Source organism: Lepisma saccharinum, chromosome 2 (genome assembly GCF_977018435.1).
Source record: "Lepisma saccharinum chromosome 2, izLepSacc3.1, whole genome shotgun sequence".
In the NCBI taxonomy this organism is placed as follows: domain Eukaryota; kingdom Metazoa; phylum Arthropoda; class Insecta; order Zygentoma; family Lepismatidae; genus Lepisma; species Lepisma saccharinum.
In genome coordinates this window covers 92,103,313-92,118,953 of record NC_139230.1, presented here as the reverse complement: position 1 = coordinate 92,118,953, position 15,641 = coordinate 92,103,313, and the positions used below count along the sequence as shown (strand labels likewise).

The 15,641-nt window shown below is 38.6% G+C and overlaps 1 protein-coding gene across 1 annotated transcript in view; it reads left to right on the top strand.

Moving 5' to 3' along the window:
* Positions 1 to 250: 250 nt before the first annotated feature.
* Positions 251 to 15,641, top strand: part of LOC145984092 (exocyst complex component 3-like) — a 164,549-nt gene continuing 149,158 nt past the window's right edge. The window contains exon 1 of the mRNA XM_083117498.1: positions 251 to 368. The gene's annotated coding sequence lies outside the window, so the exon portion shown is untranslated. The remainder of the gene's footprint in view (positions 369 to 15,641) is intronic.

The window sequence follows — 15,641 nt, the reverse complement described above, 5'->3', positions numbered from 1 at the left end:
GAATGAACTTTGAAAACAACAGGATGTCATAAGTGCATCTGTTCTGGGAAGGATGCACCCGATGAGTACGAAAGTACCCATCACTTCCTTCGTAGGTGCAGAGGCACCTGCACATCCTTAATTCCTAGAAAGGACTAAGTACACAAGCCACTCAGTGCAAGTGCCCCTAAGGGAGAACTAAGGATGAGACAAAGGACATACACAAATATAAAAAGGGCAGGATATAGAATGGAGGAGAGCAGTTGATTCTGAGAGTCCAGAGAGTCGAGAGTGCAGTCCTGATAATCCAGTCAGCCGGGAGGGGAGTTCACCTACATCGATACACCGAGACGCTGCCAGTCTACTTCGCTCCTCTCTACCTTAAGTGGGTAAGACGACGTTCCTTTCTCTCTCTAATATAACTGGTCATTTATTTAGCTAGAGTCAGGCCTTAGATTGTTGTACGACGCAACATGACCAATGTTTAATGCAGTATACAATAAACCATATTTAATCTACCTCTGTTGTGTTATGTTCTAGCGAGTAAGATTCCTTTTAAGTCACACCCCAGAGCATTACACGAGAGAGTGGGGGTTTGAACTCGCGACCTTTCATGCTTGACGAAAAATAAAGATACCAGCGAACGCCAACCAACTTCTCTATCATAATTTGCCATTAGAACATCTTACCCTTTATGAACACATCCACTTTCCAGTGTTCCAAGCACATTATCTCCACAAGCATGGGCGTAGCTTGGAACCTAATTTTGAAGGGGCGAAATTAAACTTGGGCCTAATTTTGAGGTGGCAGAATCAAACTGGGCCTAAATTTAAGGGGGTAGAATCAAACTGGGCCTAATGTTAAGGAGACAGAATCAAACTGGGCTTAATTTTGAGGGGGAAGAATTAAACTTAGGCCTAATTTTGAGGAGTCAGAATCAGACTTGGGGCCTAAATTTGGGGGAAGAGACTCAAAACGTTATCCATCCCATAAAGACAGCGTCCAGGATTATTTGCTAAATAACTCTGACGTTTGCGATATCACAAATATTACTCTTTATTACTTTGCTTCTCAGGTCCCCTAACTTGTAAATTTTAATACACGTGAAAATTTTTGGGGGGGAGGCAAGTGCTCCGCCCCTTGCCCCCGCCAAGTTACGCCTATGTCCATAAGTCGTGAAAAAGATGACTTTTTAGAATTGTTCGATATTATGCAAGGTATTGTAAATAAAATGTCGCATAAATTCCTCAAAAATGCCTCTTTCAGCTCAAACGTGATGGCGATTTCTTCCAGGTGGAGAAAAACCCTAAACCTATCTGATTTCAAGTGGAACACGCGGAGAATTCTTCAAGATTCTTAATCCAATTTACCATTTCTATTTGAATGTGTGTATAATATTATCGGTTTATTTTTTCTAAGATCATGGAATGTGTGAAATAGGAAACATTTCACATTAGCGTTTTTCGTCTAGTTGAATGACCGACTCAAAGTTGGCTACTCTCAGCTGGCGCTGAAGTGTAATGTTGCTAAGTTTACGAATTCAGGCCTTAGAATTATTTCGGGGCGGTCAAATAAGAAGTTGCGAAGCCCCTACTCTATCGGCAATCCAGTATGGTAGTTTTAAGATCATTTGTTGAACCACGCACGTATCAGTGTGTATACTCTGGCTATCTCTGGAGCAGGCGATCTGCGCAAGTAGTGACGTGAGACGGCTCCACCAATGAACACCTGAGAGGGAATTGGATTGCGTGGGGGGGGGACGACTGCAGTTACAGCATTTGCAGCAGCGTGTACTGCTTCGCTCTGCCCACACGATTTTCCCCCTTTTCTCTTGTTGAATATTTTTGGATTTACTTGGAATATTTATGCATTTTTCTGACATATTTTTAATTTTTCATGACATATTTTTAAATTTTTATGACGTAATTACATACATATTTTACAGTTTTATAGGATATAAAGTCCCGGGCCCTAGTTATAAATAAAACTAAAACTACCAAATATTGCAGACTGAACAATTCTGGAGCCGGCCCCTGTGGCGGAGTGGTTAGCACATCGCACTACGACGCCATGGGTCCCGGGTTCGAATCCTGGCATGGGCATGGATATTTGTGAGTGTCTATTCATCAATTTCATCATATCATCACTTATCCCATCTTCGCAAATTAGCCAAAAGTGGCACAAAAAGCGAAGTAAAATAAAGCAAATCAAATCAAATGAACACTTCTGGAGCCTGCCTGTCTACACAACAAACACATTCATGGAAGGACAAAATTGAAATTTTTACAAAGTTGAAAAATCGTCGATGTTATTTTCGTAACTTTCTATAACTTCACATTAAAATATTTCATAGTTCGAGGGGGTCATGGCCCTCATAGTCCCTCCCTGGGTACGAGCCTGTGCTGGTTAGTATTTTTACATGAACACTAGCTTGATTAATGGTATCTGTGTTCCTAATTTACACGCCCTCACGGACTCTATTATTATTTCCTTTCTGTATTGTTAAGCTTCTTGAGTCGGGGACAGAGCGAGGCAGACGCTTTTTCACAATTTCATCCAGCCGGCTCCCTGGCGAAGTAGTTATCACATCGCGCTACAACGCCAGAGGTCCCGGGTTCGAATCCTGGCCTGGGCATGGATGTTTGTGAGTGTCTATTCATCAATTTCATCCCCATCTTAGCAAATTAGCCAAAAGTGGCACAAAAGCAAAGTAAAATAAAGCAAATCAAAGAAAAGCAAAACAATTTCATCCAGCATTGGTTCGCTGCGGGCTGTTTGAAAAAATGTCCGTATTCCTTGCAAGTTTACAAAAAAATATGCGAAAATTTATATTTCTATTGCTGGATGCGCATTCATCATTACAAAATTCAGCTGATGTGCATGACAACAGGGGCGGCTGTTCCTCAGGCGACCATCTCAACTTCCTCCTGGCCTCCCCGATGGCGCAATGGTAGCGTCGTCGCCATGTAATCAAGTGGTCCCGGGTTCGATACCCGGTGGAGGCACATAGTGGTTCGGATTCCACTTTAAACTGTAGCTGCAGTCCCGATTAGTATTGTGCATCAATCAACTTTCTCCTCCCCCTAATTTTCAATATGTATTTTGAAGTGCATTTGAATTATTTATTTATTTTTAGATTTTAGTTTATTATTAAGTTTAAACATCTTCTTCATCTTCGGCCGATCCTCTGGAGATAGACACTAATTTACTTGAATGAAATCATGAAAACCCTTTTTTGAATATATATATTTAAAATTACGCCTAAAATTACACTACAGGGATTTTCCGTGGACACTATATACGCCCGTGTTTCATACCCACAATAAAACAGTGTCTCTTCCAGACTTTTGCTCCCCTCCTTCCACTCATCAGAGGGTCTGCGCACGAATAATGTAGTTCCTTCAAAAAGAAAAGTTTAAAAATGATAGAAATAATTGCTAAGAATAACAAACAATTGTTGGTTTGCACACAAACACGAAATACAAACTAAACATTCAGCAAAGAAACCAAAGCGTTCAGAAAATATCTAACCTTACTCCACAACATGAAATTTATTTATTTATTTTTCTGGCAGCAATTGAAAGGTTAACAGTGCACGTACTTCACACTACGAATTTATATACTGTATTTTGGGTTGGGGCAAGCTCGGTAATACTGCGACGATGAGGTCGAACGATGAACAAATGAAATGGATGCCTTCACCAGCGTTCGAACCTAGGATCTTAGGTTTTGCAGCGCTTTAGTGATATTATTTATACATACGAGATGTGTAAATAAAGTAATGAGACTGTTTTTTTTACCTGTTTTATTCCAAGAACATTACAATGCAACATTGTCTCCTTCAAAGTAATTGCCTTGGGAAGCCACACAGCGCTGGAGACGGTTCTTCCACTCCTCATAGCAGTGTTGGAACGCGGATACTGGAATAGCTTTCAGCTGGTCGGTTACAGCCTTTTGAATGTTGTCCACGTCGTCAAATCGACGTTCCTTCAGGTGTGTTTTCAATCTCGGGAATAGGGAAAAGTCACAAGGACTCAAGTCGGGCGAATAAGGAGACTGAGGAGCCACAGGAATGTTCCTTGGCCTGGAGGCACGAACTCTATGTGAACGATTCCCTGGCTATCAAAGAAGCAAATCATCATGCTTTTGATCTTTGACTTGGTCATTCTTGCTTTTCTTGGCCTTGGAGAGCTGGGAGTGTGCCACTGCGAGGTTCGTCTGCAATTGACTCTCTTCCTTCTGCAAATGCCTTAAACCAACGAAACACCTGGGCAAACACTGTCTCCGTAGGCCTGTTGCAGTTTTGCAAAAGTTTCCGTTGCACTGTGTCCAAGTCTGAAGCAAAACTTGATCGCATACCGTTGCTCGATGTTCGTGTCACTCATTGTCCGAACGCACAAGCAAAACCTGCTTCACTAAAACAATCGCTACGGACAACCAACGTGACGCTAGCGAGTTCCAACTTGCACTGATGGTGTATCACATGTTCATCCACCTCCTCTCCAAGTCCCACGTCACCTCTTTGGTCACCAGCGTCGCCGGTTCGTGCGCAGTGTTGCCAGTCTCATTACTTTATTTACACACCTCGTATACACATGGACGTCCGCAGGATTTTTTTCATGGAGGGCAAGCAAGGTATTTTTTTTCCAGGGGGGACAAATAAGGTATGTTTTTTCCTATAATAGTGATGCCCCCTCAAGAAAACACTGCTTCATTCTGAAATTATCATGTTCATTCAACGCACTTGCAATAATTAACATAAATTGCTGTGACTGAACTGAAATGAAATAATGTGTGAAATATATAATTATTAGGTGGACATTCATTTTCCCTGGATGAGCCGTGGATCCCTTAGTACCCCCTTCGAGACGTCAATTCATATATGTCCAGAATCGTTAAGTGCAGTCGGCCCCCGTGGCGGAGTGGTTAGCACATCGCGCTACGACGCCAGGGGTTCCGAGTTCGAATGTCGGCCTGGGCATGAATGTTTGTGACTGTCCATTCATCAATTTCATCACATCATCATTCATCCCCATCTTCGCAAATTAGCCAAAAGTGGCGCAAAAGCGAAGTAAATTAAAGCAAATCAATCAATGAATCAATCGTTAAGTGCATATGTACGGTCCAGAAGACCAAAATACGGTCCCTGTGCTATGCGTATTCGGTTCCGTCAGGTTGATGAGTTGCCAACACTGGTAGGTGGTTGCATTCTTCTTGCAACCCTCTGGCTCCCATACATCGAGATAGGGGAAAGGCAGGTATAGCGACCCTTGTGAAGTTGACCCGACCCATTTTCGTTGCCCACCTCAAACCTAGTCAGCACGTTAGTTCTCGATAGTTCTCATAATATGTTCGTTAGTTCCGCAAATAAACTATTAAGGAAATAAATGAGTAAACGCGTGTAATAGGATAGGGAGGCCTCCAATGTCCTCTTGAAGTGGCAGAAGTCTAGTACACCTCACGGAAAGACTGAGATTTCCATCCCGTGCTAAGGCAAACAAGAACAGAAAATGTTGGGAAGAAATTTGCTTTAAGATTAAATTGTATAAAAATTATTCGCTACCAAATAAGTTTAATAATTATCTATGCAAGTCCAAAAATATATGGTGGTTGCGCAACTTTGCCACCTAAGGAGCAGCCGCTCACGATGTACGTATTTCTTGCATTGCTTGTAGCATAAAACATGACAGTCTTTTCTCCTATCTATGTTTCACTTCTCCCTGCATACTATCTCACATGTACGCCCATTCTACCACTGCGCTTTATCGACCAGCCTCCCCAAATATTTAAGGTAACCACACAACGTGGCTGTCATTGTCCAGCCAGGATGCTGTTTGCACTAATTAGCGTCGTATTCCGATTTTACACTTGTAGACCTGCCGCTTACCTTTTAAGGATATAACCCATTTCGGAAAAACAGCCCTCTTACATCAGTTACTTTATCATCAGTTGGACCTCTTGTCCTTTAGACAAGATTTGAGCCTGAGGGTAACTGTCGGAAATTTTGCGAGTTTCAGTTAAGGGGGAACTAACTAACTAACTCCCTAGCCTTCTTAAACTCGAAAGTTCATGGCTGCAGCAACACAGGCCTTCCATCTTTCCCTATCTTGAGCAAGTTCTATATACTCTTTTCCATCCCTACCGATTTCCCTTAGGTCCATCTCAACGTTGTCTGTCCATCTTCGTCTTGGCCTTCCTACAGGTCTCTTACCATCAGGTTTCCCAACAAGAATCCTGTAAACTCCTCCTTCCTCTCCCATTCGTGCCACATGGCCTGCCCACCTAAGTCTTCTTGATTTAATTATTCTAATAATATCTGGACATGAATACAAATTATGTAGTTCTAAATTATGTAACCTTCTCCACTAGCCTGTCTCCTCATCCCTTTTAGGTCCAAATATTTTCCTAAGGATCTTATTTTCAAATACTCTCAATTCATGTTCCTCTTTCAATGTAAGGGACCAAGTTTCACTTCCATATAATACTACAGGCAAAATTACTGTTTTGTATATTTTAACTTTTAGATTGTTAGATATTAAACGAGAAGACAAAAGTTTATGAAGAGAGAAGTAACATGCATTTCCTGAATTAAGCCTACTTTTTATTTCCTCTTTAATATGATTTTCATTTGTTAAGTATTTGAATTTGGAAACTGGTTCAAACGAGTTGTTATCAATAATTAGATTTTGATTATTACCTAACACTTGGTTTCGGCCTGTAAGCATATATTTAGTTTTCTCTTTGTTAACTTCCAAACCTATCTCTCTAGCAGTTTTGAAAAATATTTTAGCATTATTCTTAATTGTATTCACATCATCCCCCAGTAAGTCTACATCATCTGCATATGCTAACAACTGAGTCACACCATTTAATTTTAGTCCTTCTTTAGTTTCTTTTACCTTCCTTACAGCATATTCTAAGGCAAAATTAAAGAGCAATGGAGATAATGCATCTCCTTGTTTTAACCCATCATGAATTGTAAATTTGTCAGACATATTAATACCCACACGAATTTTACTTTCTGTTTCACTGGTGCATATTTTTATCATACTAACAAGCTTCTTAGGTATTCCAAACTCTACTAATATATTATATAATTTATCTCTTTTGACCGAATCATATGCTTTTTTGAAATCAATGAATAGCTGATGGACATTTTGATTATTTTCCCACTTTTTTTCAAGTGTCTGTCTGATGTGAAAAATTTGATCTGTAGTTGATCTGTTACGTTTAAATCCACATTGATAATCACCTATAATTTCATTAGCATATGGGGTTAGTCTTGTTAAAAGAATGTTAGATAATATTTTATATGTTGTTGAGAGTAGAGAAATTCCACGGTAATTATTGCAGTTCATTTTATCACCTTTTTTTAAACACAGGAACAATTATGGATTCTTTCCACTGTTGAGGTATTTCTTCTTTATTCCATATTAAACAAATTAATTTATGAATTTGACATATTAATGAATTTCCACCATATTTAATTAACTCAGCTGGTATTAAATCAATGCCAGGTGCTTTGTTATTCTTTAGCCTTTTAATAGCATCTTTAACTTCAGTCAAGTTTGGTTCTGGAACTAAAGGTTCTGCTGTGTGGACTTCATTTACTTCTGATTTATCTCCTACATGAACATTTAAAAGGTCATTAAAGTAGTTCTTCCATCTATTTAGAATATCGCTTGGGTCAGCTAGAAAATCACCATCTTTATCTTTTATCAAGTTTACTTTAGGTTGCCACCCCTTTCTAAACTCATTTACGCCTTTATATAAATCTCTGATATTTTTATTTTTGCTGTTTGTTTCAATTTCGTTAATTTTGCTTTTCAAGTAATCTCTTTTTTTACTTCTAAACGTGCGGTTAACTTCTCGCTTTATTCTATTATAATTGTTTAGATTTGTATCATCAGAGTTATTTAACCACCTAAGTCTAGCCTGATTTCTTATTTCTATTAGATTATGACATTCATTATCAAACCATGGCTTACTTTTTCTCGGTTTATGGTATCCTATACTTTCTTTAGCTGCTGATTCTATTGCATTACGTATGTGCTCCCAATTCTTATTTACGTCTGTTTCATTTATATTTTCATCATCATTTAAATCCTGCAAAACATCAAATCTATTTGACAGTTTAATTTGGTAATCTTTCTTAATTCTTTCATCAGTAAACTTTCCTGTATCAAATTTTAGAACTTTTAGATTTTGTTGCTTATGATTTATCACTGAGAGTCTTTCTCTTAATTTAGAAATTACTAAATAATGGTCACTGGCACAGTCAGCACCTCTATGTGTACGAACGTCAATTATACTAGTATGCCTTCTCTTATCAATGAGAATATGATCTATCTGATTATGAGTTTTACCATCTGGAGAAGACCAGGTATATTTATGGATATCTTTATGTTTAAAAGTGGTACTTTTCACAATTAAATTCTTTGAGGTTGCAAAAGTAATCAATCTTATACCATTATCATTACTTAATTCATGAAGACTTTCTTTACCAATCGTGGGTTTAAATGTCTCTTCTTTGCCAATCTGTGCATTACAGTCACCTAACAGAATTTTCATATCATACTGAGAAAATTTATCAAAGACCTGTTCTAACTCTGTATAAAAATCATCTTTAGTATTATCATCTTTATCTTCCGTTGGTGCATGTATGTTTATTAAAATAATTTTACACCACCTACCCTGTAAAACTGCATATGATATCCTATCATTAATAAATTCTACTGTTTTAAGAGCCGAGATAATTCTATTATTTATGAGAAAGCCTGTTCCAAAATTATGATTTTCAGTACCACCTTAGAAGGGGTTAAGGGGGAGAGGGACAATTTCCCCTAGGTCTTTCTCTCTGCGGCAGCTGCCGAGCACTATTGCCAGCTTCGGTCTTTTGGAGCCAGATCTGGCTCTTTCGTGCACTCGTTTGGCTGTGAACATCAGTGGCTCCGGCCCACAAAGACCAACGTTTGCCATGAGCATATATCTTGCACGTGATGTGTTATTGTTATATTATAGCGCCGTAGCTGACGTGAACACGACATCATATTGTAATCCAGGATTACTTTATTTCCAATTTCATGCAACCATTGGTGGATTATTGAGATGTGTGATGCCGCCAGATCTAGACGGTGAAAACTAAGAATAAATTGTCATCACTTTAAAGTTAAAGGTAATAGCAGTGCCCCCACCCCTCTGACACCTAAAATTACTCTAGGAGGCACTTTATGCAGCCTTCGTTAATCTAGCTCCTTGAAAGTCAACTTTAGCTCTATTTAAGGTGAAATTTAGCTCTTTTATGCACATCAGGTTTGGCAACACTGCCAGGATGGGACCATTATTTTATTCTTTGTCTCGGGAATATCGAATATCCAATGACGTAGAATAGTACATGGACAGAAAAAAGGACACTTTGAACTATGTCTTACTTAGTCGTAGGGAAAGTCGAAACTCCCATTTGATTAGCCGTAACTTGAAGTTGAAGTTGATTGCGCATAAGGAATACATGGGATTCTGTAAATACTTGTTCATCATATTTTTCAAACATAGTATCTAGCTTAATAATCAACTTAAAAAACTGCTTTCACGTGCAACATGGAGAGAAATTCATACTCTCTTGTATAGTCAAGGGTTTTCTTAGTAGAAGTACCCATTCCGATGATATTGAAATAAATGCACAACTGGTGCGTAATTGTCCCTCTTCCCCTTAAATTAACTGCATTTCGAATGAGTAGAGTGTGACGACGGGGACTGGACCAAACTCTTCCTTGGAATATCAAAACCTCACATTTTTCATCGAAAATGGGACCAATTTTCCTTTCAACGGCATGAATTACATGAAAAATGATACCTTTTGGCCTAATTTTTTAACACTTCAGCTCCTCTTCTCGGGACGAGCTAGGGTGAGCTCTCAGGACCAGTCTTCCTTGTTGCCTTTTACTTCCCTACTTTTTAATTTTTTTTTATATTACGCTTCTACCCTGGGTGTTTGTGATAACCAAATAACGAACTTTTGGGTAGGGTTATTTTTACCCCCTTTCACCACAAAACCACATAATGACGAACTCTTTGATAGGGGATAAACCTGTCTTAGGATATTTTAACCCCTATTATATGGGCTTAACTTGGGACCTACCTTTGGGGGGGCGGGGGGGCAGGACCGAAAATTTTCCATATCATTAAAAAAAAACAATTTTGCTAAATAACTGCTAAATTTGCAAAATATATAAAAATTATAAAGTTATATTAATATACAAGCCGAATAGAAATTTTAAACAAACAGCAAACTTTTGTTGTTTAAAATTTGTTTAAACTTAGGACATGAAAGAGAATTCTCCTTTATGGTTTCAAATATTAATCATTCGAGACTTACATTAACGTGGTATTCGTATTCCCCGACTGGAAATACTTGTTTCAAATTTTAGAAATTTTTAATATTGAAGGAGTTAAGGTCGAGCTGTTTCAAGAGTGAACATGATTCCAGAATTATTTAATATAAAGCAAACTGTCTGCATTTCAGTATTCAATTTAATATTTTAGGTATTTAAAGTAATATCTGGTTATTCACTTGGGAATTTACACATACTAATGTTGTAACTGTTCTTAAAACTGTAATCAAGGGATCCCATGTTCGATACCCAGTGATAAGGCCCATAGTGATTCAGATCCCACTTTAAACAGTAGTTCCAGTACCGATTAGCCTATCTGTGCATACAGTGAACTTAAAACAACAACTCAACAAGATAATTTTTGCGGGACACAGCATGAAACTTTTCAGATTCATTGACTTTTCACCATCCACTGTAAACGTCGCAGCGCTTGAGCTGGAAAGAACTATGGATTTTTATGAAGATTTTTATACGCATACATCGTCCACGGTAACATGTCATTGCCGATGGCCGTGAACAACAGGAGTCCCTCCATACCGTAAGGACCACACAGTATTTCCAAAGCCCTGAAAACCTGGACAATACCTACTTTATAAATTGGACATTTAACCAGGGACGTAGCTAGGTTGATCAGTTTGGGAGGGCCCAAATGTCAGAAAAATTTCGATCAAATCATTAAGAAAATTAACAACCAACATTATGTATGTATGTGTATATATATATATATATATATATATATGCGCGCGCGTGTGTGTGTGTGTGTGTGTGTGAGAGAGAGAGAGAGAGAGAGAGAGAGAGAGAGAGAGAGAGAGCGTGTGTGAGATAGAGAGATAGAGAGAATAAGAGACAGACGTTGTTAAATTAAAATCAACTCTCATATACACACGCACGCCACTCACCATCGTACGCAGGATGTATTTTCTGGCGGGGGGGGGGGGGTTAGAATTGTAAAAGTAGATAATACACTCAAGGGGGTTTAAATTTTACTAAGAAATAATAATGATCGTGCTTGCTTGATTAGGTTGGCGTTTTAAACTCATTTTATGCAAAGGAAGGTTAATCGGGACTGGGCCTACATCCCATTCTCTCTGCAATCGGCATTGAGGGCCAGAAACCAGATGGTCCATTGGGCTTTTTTCCGCCCTCTTGTGTTTACAACCCTGGGAGGGTTTCTCTGACGTCAAGATAATCTGCCTTCCTAGTATCTCATACCTCAGTACTACAAAGCACCAATGTCCGTTGACTTGTTTGCCGCCTGCTGGGGGAACTAGCGGTCTACGGACCCTGACAAAGCACGTAGTGCTGTTGTTTCTTAGACTAATGAACAGGGGTGTAGATTTATAGATGCTAAAAACTTTTAAAACGGCAGGCAAATAGGCACTCAACATGATGAAAATACACGTATGCACTTGATGGCACAAGTACTGACTTAATTGTCTTGGTATTTTATTGTATTTTTCTTATATTTGCGTCAGATTATTTACATTCGTTTAATCGCAACGAATATGATGAATAGTAGCTAGATGAAATTGATGATATGGAAAATGCTTTATTCAAAGAAAATAATAATAATACTAAGAAGAAGAAATGAGAATTTGAGCATATTGCAGGGAAGAACTTGGAAATTATGGATACATTTACTGCTTTTGCTTCATTGTTATCCTCCCCTCTTATTCCTACGATATTATCTAGTTCTCAAAAACTGGCTTTAATCGCGGCGTTGAGGACGAATGATGATAAGATGAAAGGACAATCACGAAGGAACATTGACAAGACAAAACAGAACCCGTCATAGGATTACACTGGCTGTGGGTCCAGTGGTGCAGGAACGAGAACAGCACACGAATTTCCTGTTTTTCTAATTAAACATTGGCATAAATAATTTTTATTTCTTTGTTTTCCTTAGTATTTATGGTCATTTTAAAAACAGATTTTAACCAGATAACAACTCCGAAAAATATAAAGCTCTGGACCTTGTTCATGGGCTCATTTTGAATTTAAAGAAACTGAATATCAGGAGTTCGAAATGTGAAAATTGCGAACAAAGATACAGCTATTGATTTTTAATGCAGAGTGAGATTAAAGGGGGTGAGGAGGATTCCCCATCTCCTCTATCTTCAGCTATCCCAACCAGGAATAATCGTCTCTCACCAACTGGATATAGAAAGCATATTATTGAATATTTCATACTTATAGAGTCCACATCAGTTCAGTTCATTTTAATTTTAAAGTACCATAGCTAAGCATAAAAATATTTTTAAACAATTTATGGCAGATGTGTACCACATCTAATGCTTTTAGAAGCCATGTATTCGGTATTTCCTCAGACTCAAGCATCTATAGGGTGTTATATTTTTTAAAAAAAATATTGAGTTGAGATGGTTCCCGATCAACTCGTAAGAGGTCTAAGTTTGGAATATTTGTAAAACATTTGACAAAGCATTTATTTGTAACATAATTATTTGTACCTAACGACGTTCTTCAAGCACTGAAAGAACTATCATTACATATACAAAACCCAAATCCTTCAGATCTCAGAGCAAGCAAGGAAAGCCAAATGCTCGAAAGTTGTTTTATTTCTCTTTTTAATCTTCGGTGGATAATATGAAGAGCCGGCCAAGGTTTCTTTTCGTATTTAGTAGTATTAAATGCATATACATGCATGTTTTAAGGTGACTTGTCAATTCCTCGTTTACGTGAAAAAGTGAACTTTAATGTAAGCAAAAGCATGTACGCGTCACAGCTAAAGATTTTCGTATCTACAAAGAAAATCCAAAACACATTTCCACCTCTCCAGCTCCCGTGGCGGAGTGATTAGCATAGCGTTCTACGACGCCAGAGGTTTCCGGTTCGAATCCCGGCCTGGGCATGGGTGTTATTTGTGAGTGTCCCTTCATCAATTTCATCATGCCATCACTCATCTTCGCGATTAGCCAGAAGTGGCAGAAATACGAAGTAAAATAAACCAAATCACTCAATCAAACATTCCCATCTTGCTGAAAGACTTAGTGAATTCAATCAAAAAACTCCAATATCTACCAGCCGAATGTGGAATGTCATACACCTAACCATAACTGATTAGAAACATATTAATTTAGAAGTTTTAAACATAGTTTTACTTTCCTTATACCCCCAGTGCATTGCTTTCATGCAGAAAATTTGCAAGAAATTGAATGAAGTCTAGTCTAGATAACACAGTGCAGTGGCCTTGACAAGTCAACTGGCAAACCATAGGACCTGCATGCAATGAGTCTCATTTATCCCGTGCATTCATTTGACTAATGTAATGTTCTTCCAGTTTGACTTTAGGGTTTAACTACAAATGGCGTTGTGTTTGTGTTGCATTCGATATCAAAATTAGATTTTAAGCGATTAATGTCCAATTCTAAGTACTATATCTAATACTTAGGTAAAAGTAAATTGTCGTCCTCTGATAAAATCACAAATTGCACCCTGTTCTAATGTCCAGGAAAGGGGAACCTTTCATTTGACCTAGGAATGACATCGAGATGAGACGAGTCGAGAATTGTCACAGCCTCATCTCGTCTCCTGTGTGGTGAGTTTGAGTAAGGCTAATCGGGACTGGACCTACGGTTTAAAGTGGGACCCGAACCACTGTGCGATGTGCCTCCACCGGGAATCGAACCCGGGATCCCTTGATTACAAGGCGATGACGCTACCACTGCGCCATTGGGGAGGCCCTCCTGTGTGGTGAGGTCCTTCTTGTTCTTGTTTGTGCTTTTCTTTTGTTTTGGTGTCCACTCAGAAGTTGTTAAAACATATTCTATGTAACACAGTGCTACAGTGTTACTTCATCAGCTAATTGGGACTGAATCTGCAGTTTAAAGTGGAATCCAAAGCTCTGTGCATGTTGGACCCTTCAATTACAAGGCGAGATATCTCGTCCTGACCCACGAAATGTTTAGGATAAGCAACACGTACATTGTGTCACCACTCAAAGTTTCGCAACGTATTTGTCATTAAAGTAAAACCTTTCTTAATAACGTTTTTCTGCTTTATATCTTGTTTCGATGCTGTGAATCGTCGAAATACGGATTAATATTATAAATAGATTAAATCTGGCAGCACAGGCTCGCAATTGTTACTAATGCATTAACTTTGTAACTACAGTAAACAAAATACACGACATTTTGAAAAAAAAAAGTCAATAAATTATACGCTTGGTATGTCTGATAAGGCACACAGTAATTTAAATTTATTTTTACCAATTTCTTCAAATATAATACCAGAGTTTCGAACGAGATCATCTCGGACATCAAGTATCGCCTCGCTTTGATTTTGCAGGATTTATTTCAATCTCGTTTCGAAATTTGAGAGGAAACACAGACTTTTCTTGTCTCAGTATCATCTCTATGTTCAAAAATCTCTTAATATATAGGTTTAAGTATAGTTTTCCCTATTACAAAGTTATGAAGTACAGGAATACATTGTACCCCACAATGTCTCCTCTCATTTGTGTAAGTATTTCGTTTCGGAAAATTCCATTTGAAAAATTCAAAAGAAAAGGTCAGTCATATACTCTTCTGATGAAGATTTGTATATTATCTTTGAATCGACGCGACCACTTCTTTAGAAAAGTGTACCCCCACCCCCCACCCCTTACGCAAAGGAGCATTCATCTGGAGCGTGATTTTCTGAGAGTAAACTTTGTCTAATTCCATCGTTCACAGAAGTTTTACACAATTTTCATCTCCTTAAAGAGGTTTTCAAGAACACAGGTCAATGAACTTACTACATAGCAAGCACAATGTAGTAGAATAAGTTTACAATGGTTTGAATTTCTGTGGTAGCTAAGTAAGATAAATTAGATAATGCTTGTAAGTTATAAACAATATACCTAAACCATTTTTATTGAGCAAATTGAAAATATGTTCCTTTAACAGTAGCACCTTGCGTCTGTCAAATTATCTTAGGGGGGTATAGGGGGTACAACGTGATTTACGGATTTAGTAGGTAAAGTACACCCTTCAAAAATTTGATGGGGTACAATGTACCCCTGTACCCTCCCCCCCCCCCGTTCCTGCGCCACTGTGTGGGTCCACATATCGGAGCCTCATTAATCTGCAGCAATGTAGTCCACGGTATACTACGTGGAAGAAAGGTTGATACTTGAGCGCCCTCCGTAAACACCACTCTCTATTACAAATAATATTGGTGGTTTGCTGGGATACCGCAAGTGCACGTGTGTTTGTGTGAGTGTGGGTGTGTGTGTGTGTGTGTGGGTGGGTGTGGGTGTGGGTGTGGGTGTGT